The sequence below is a fragment of the Micromys minutus genome (assembly GCF_963924665.1).
Source record: "Micromys minutus genome assembly, chromosome: 1".
Classification (NCBI taxonomy): Eukaryota; Metazoa; Chordata; class Mammalia; order Rodentia; family Muridae; genus Micromys; species Micromys minutus.
The window spans coordinates 43336899-43342794 of record NC_137969.1 but is presented as its reverse complement, the minus strand read 5'-3'; the positions used below and the strand labels follow the sequence as shown (position 1 = coordinate 43342794).

At 39.6% G+C, this 5896-nt stretch overlaps 1 pseudogene across 1 annotated transcript; it reads left to right on the top strand.

The window, feature by feature from the left end:
• Positions 1-1217: 1217 nt before the first annotated feature.
• Positions 1218-3337, top strand: LOC308415319 (DCC-interacting protein 13-alpha-like; annotated as a pseudogene). The gene has a single exon. The product of its transcript is annotated as a DCC-interacting protein 13-alpha-like (transcript).
• Positions 3338-5896: the final 2559 nt, after the last annotated feature.

The following is a 5896-nucleotide window of genomic DNA, read 5'->3' as shown; positions in this document are numbered from 1 at the left end:
CGTTACCAGCACCACAGAAAGGCATACACAGTGCCTGTGATCTTAACAAGGGAGAGTAGACATGAGAGGATCAGAAAACATTTAATAGTATTTCTCACTGTGACATGAGCTCAGTGCTGGCCTGTATGAGGCCCCATACCAAAAAATAAAAAGAACTCAGTAATATTTAGGGGTTTGCTGCTGCCGCCGCTGCCACCACTACTGTTGGTTATTTTCAAGACAGATTTTTTCTTTGTAGCTCTGGCTGTCTTGAAACTCACTTTGTAGACCAGGCTGGCCTTGTATATATTTGTAGAGATTTAGGAAAGTAAAATAACAAACAACTAAGATCTTCATCAGATCCCAAATTTGACTGGCTTCTGAGAGTTGGAGCCAGAATCAAGCGCATGTCCACGGTCAGTAAACCTGTGGTGAATAAGAATGTTAGTAATTTCTTTCCCCCATGGCACATGGCATTCCTTTATAAATACCGAAGGTTATTCATATGAAGTTACAGTAATGGTTTGTATATGCTCTGCCCAGGGAGTGGCACTACTAGAAAGTGTGGCCCTGTTCGAGTAAGTGTAGCCTTGTTGGAGTAGGTGTGTCACTATGGGAATGGGCTTTAAGATCCTCATCCTAGATGCTTGGAAGTGAGTATGCTGGTAGCAGCCTTCAGATAAAGATGTAGAACTCTTAGCTCTGCCAGTAGTATACCTGTCTGGACACTCCCATGTTCCCACCTTGATGATAATGGACTAAACCTCTAAACCTGTCAGCCAGCCCCAATTAAATGTTGTCCTTATAAGAGTTGCCTTGGTCATGGTGTCTAATCACAGCAGTAAAACCCTAACTAAGACAAACTAAACAAAGTGGTACTGCTCTATTGAGTTTTGTATTTCCTGGCAGACAGTGGGGCAGGGACCCTGTGCACTGCAGCCTAGTGTCCTTAGGGAAGTCATTTAACCTTCCTGCCCTCAATTTAGATGTCTGGTGTCTTAGCTCTTAGTCTTCTCTAATACTTTGCTGATAGAATGTGAAATAGAAGGAAGGAAAGAGGGAGGAAGGGAACAAAGGAGGGAGCAAGGGAGGGAGGGACGAAAGGAGGGAGGGAAGGAAAGAAGCAAACAGAAGTTTCCGGCTGGGGACAGCAGAGCCTGCGAGAGGGCAGACCAGGTCAGCTGCTGCAGGCAGGGCCATTCGAGGAGCTGTCCTGACACCACCCAGCCTTCGCCACGATGTCGGGGATCGACAAGCTGCCCATTGAAGAAACCCTGGAGGACAGTCCGCAGACAAGGTCTTTACTGGGTGCATTTGAAGAAGATGCTGCTGCTATTTCCAACTATATGAACCAATTGTGTCAAGCTGTGCATCGAATTTATGGTACACAGAATGGATTAAGTGGAGCAACACACCTGACTTTGAAACTTTTGAAAGAATATGAAAAATAGAGTTTTCCTCTGGTGGGGGGGGAGGGAGGGTGACGATGAAATTATGAGCTCTACTTTGCAGCAGTTTTCCAAGGTCATAGATGGTCTTAGTTCTTGTCATGCAGTACTTTCAACTCAGCTTGCCGATGCCATGATGGTCCCCATTTCCCAGTTTAAAGAAACAGCTCTGAAAGAAATATTGACACTAAAAGAGGTATTTCAGATTGCTAGTAATGATCACGATGCCACAATTAATAGGTACAGCCAGTTGTCAAAGAAGAGAGAAAACGACAAGGTAAAGTATGAAGTAACAGAGGATGTGTATACTTTCAGGAAAAATCACCAGAAGACCATGATGCATTGTTTTTGTGCACTAAATACTCTTCGGTACAAGAAGAAAATGGCATTGTTAGAACCTCTGCTTGGATACACACAGGCTCAGGTAAGTTTCTTTAAGATGGGTTCTGAAAATCTCAATGGACAACTGGAAGAATTTTTAGCTAACACTGGAACAGGTGTACAGAATGTTCGAAGGGACATGGATGGGGACGTAAAAACCACGCAGGAGACAATAGAAGATCTGGAGGTAGCCAGTGACCCTTTATATCTGCCTGATCCAGATCCCACCAAGTTTCCCATCGATCGAAATTTAACGCGAAAGGCTGGATACCTAAATGCTAGGAATAAAACAGGCTTGGTGTCAGCTACCTGGGACAGACAGTTTTACTTCACGTAGGGTGGAAATTTAATGAGTCAATCCCATGGAGATGTGGCAGGAGACCTAGCCAAGGACATAGACAATGGCTCAGTGATGGCGTGGACTGTGAAGACAGACGATACTGTTTCCAGATCACTTCTTTTGATGGAAAAAAAATCTTCAATTTTGCAAGCAGAGAGTAAAAAATAACCATGAAGAGTAGATCTGTACAATAAACAACATATCTAAACAAATCTACTTGAGTGAAAATCCAGAGGGAACAGCCGCACAAGTGAATCAGTCTGCTCTAGAAGCTGTCACTCCTCCATCTTTCCAGCAGAGACATGAGAGCCTGCGTCCAGGTGGACAATCTCGGCCACCCACAGCTTGAACAGCAGTTCAGGATCCTTGGGATCAGAGTCTACAAATTTGGCTGCCCTCTCTCTAGGTTCTCTTGTTGCTCCAGATACACCAATACAGTTTGATATAATTTCTCCTGTGTATGAAGATCAGCCTGGCCAGGCAAAAGCCTTTGGACAAGGAGGCAGGCATACAAATCCATTTGGAGAACCTGAAGGAAGCACAAAACCAGAAACTGAAGACTATTCTTCATCAGTTATTTATTGTCTGATTCCTTGGTTCTATGGAGGTAAAGTCAGATGACCATCCAGATGTTGTCTATGAAACAATGCGCAAGATCTTAGCTGCTCGGGCCACCCACAACATCTTCTGTAGGACAGAATCACATTTATTAGTCACTTGTGACTGTTTAAAGTTAATTGATCCACAGACCCAAGTTACAAGGCTCACATTCCCATTAGCATGTGTAGTTCTGTATGCTACGCACCAGGAAAATAAATGACTTTTTGGATTTGTTCTCCGGACATCAGGCAAAAGAAGTGAAAGTAATTTGTCATCAGTCTGCTATATATTTGAATCAAACAATGAGGGGGGAAAGATTTGTGATTCTGTTGGATTGGCAAAACAGCTTTGCATGATGAACTGGATCGTAGGGCATCAGAAAAAAACAAAAAGAAATAGAGAGAAACAACAGAAAGAACTCAGCAAACAGAAACAGATTGAGAAGGACTTGGAAGAACAGAGTCGGTTGGTAGCTGCCCCCAGTAGACCAAACCAGGCTGGTAGTGAGGGCCAGCTTGTTCTTAGCAGTAGCCAATCAGAGGAGAGTGATTTGGTAGAAGAAGGGGAAAAAAGAGAGTCAGAAGCATAAACTTGTTGCTTTTTGATTGAATTCCCCCTTTCCCTGGAATGTGACACAATGTATCCATGCTAAAGATCAAGGAAGAGATTAAGCTTTATATTTTCCTGTTTTCACTTCATTTAGAAAGACTGAACCTGATAACAGGTTATATTGAGCATTTCCCCTTAAAAATAAAATACTGTGCATTATCATCCAACTCTGCTTTCCTAAACAAGACCTGCTTAATTTTCTGTAGTAGATTGCTGAGGAATTACACTTGCTCAAGGTATTTTTCCTTTAAAGTGTGAACATTTTATCTTGCGCTGTAATTGGCAGTCTCCATAAGAAGTCATTTATTCGGATTCTGACATTCATGTGTGCACTCTCTCCTTTTCATTAGCAATGTTTTAGTAAGAAAATGTCAACTGAATGAGCGTAAAGTCATTGGTGTGAAGAATTCTACAAATTTGCAGATGTTCTCACAATATTGAGTGTGCAATAGAATTTGTAAAAATCACTAGGACGGGGCAGATGGTGCTGTTGACTTCAGGATGTTTTGTGGCTTGCTTCGTTTCTCGGATGTACTACATAGATCATGGCAGTGGGGGAAACCTCAAGTGTCTGTTGGTATTTGATACGGTCCTTGGTATTTTGTTATCATCTTCTCAGTTCTCAGGTTGGGACTTTATTGTTGCAGAGCAGTGAGGGTTAGAGCAAGACATCAGAATTTATTGAAATTGTTGTTGTTCAAACATTTTATACTAGAATTGACATGTAAAGGGAGTGTTGTAGACTAACACATTGTATTTTCTGTATTGTAACATAGTTTTTAATGATTATGAGTGACATTTCAAAAGATGTTCTATAACAATTATGTTTACTGCTTAAATAAAAATGTGCAGTTTAGTTTAGAAAACATAATCTTTTAAATTTCAGACTGATAATTCCAGTATTTTCATAATCTCACATTTTGATAATGTATTGAATTGCCACTTTATATCCACAAAGACAAATAACTAATTTATGAGTAAAGAATAATTTACACTAATTATTGTAAACACTTTTACTTTTCAAATGAGTAAAAGATCTAATTCCATAAAGACTGAAAAGGAATTGAACACCTCATATAGTATAGGGCCAAGGAAGGAGTTAGCTTGCTACCAGGGTTGACATGTCCCTCCAGTCTGTCTTTTGTCAAAACTTTCTTTACTCAGATTTTAAACTGTGTTTATAGATTTTATTTTCATGTGCTCTACATGAAAAGATATATATATGTATATATGTTAAATATATTGATTAGCATTTTACATAGTCATACATTTATAGATTTTTTTGAGGCTGACCACTAATTTCACAAGTAGTTTTCTCTTTGTTCTGAATTAGAATTTTCTGTTTTAGTTTTCAGCATATGGCTCAGTTCACTCTCTGTAAGTACACCGTTTACTGCAGGAACAAAATAATTATATATATATATATATATATATATATATATATATATATATATATATGATCATGATATTCTGTTTATCCATGTGCCAAATGGGACTAAAGCTTATTTAATGCTCTTTAAAATCTTGTTACCCAAACATGCAGTTTATGAAGTGCATTTGGCTAAAGGTCTATTTTGGGCTTACTAAAGGGAAAATTTTCCTTCTTGATAAACTATAAACTGCTGTGGTTAGAACTTGAGTAGTGGTGGCAAGTCTTGCTTTTAAGACTTTTTTTTTTTTTTTTTTTGAGATTGGCAAGTTTTCAGGTTTTTTTGTTTTTTGTTGTTGTTGTTGCTGCTGCTATTACTTTTGTTTTGATTTTGGCAGTGATAGGGATTAAACCCAGGGTCTTACTAAACTACCACAGAGCCACACCCCCACTCCAGGTTTTCAGTTTCATGAAGTCTTTTCTTGATAGAAACTGTCATGTTTACTTCAGATGAGATGTGTTTTATAATCAGAGTAGTCACCATCAGGAGGCACTTTCATTTGTTTGGTACTTTGCATGGTAGCAAAATACTGCTATTTGGATAACAATTTAGACCAGAAGTAAGAAATTTCCAATTCTTTTTGAGTCCTGTCTTATAGGAATTCCCCCAGTTGCATTCATGCCCACGGGTCAGACCAAAATGTCTTCCAGTGCCCAGGACACATCCTGAGAGGATCAAACAGTTTCTGATGACGTAACTTCTGTTCTATCACTACTGAGCTTTGGAATTCTGCTCATCAGCTTTAGTCCGCTCTCCTGCTTGAAGGCTGCCTGTGAACATCTTCCTAAATGTCAGTGCAGTCTTATGCTGTTATACGTCCTTCAAAATCTCTCCCAGCTCTTTAGAAATTAACAAAATTGCTTTAAAAAGAAATGGAATTTAGCCTACCTAATTACATTGTGCATTCTGTTACCTATGATGACAGTACTTGCATAACTGGTAATAAATAGAAATCAGCTACTTCTATGTCCTTGCTAGACTTGCTATAAGCTGCTCAAGACTGAAACTGTCCATTTGAACAGAGTCCTCGAATCCCTGAAGCTAATCTTGTGTTTGCTAGTATTTAATGGTTACTTGGTGTTTAATGTCAAGAGAATTCCTAGCTCCAC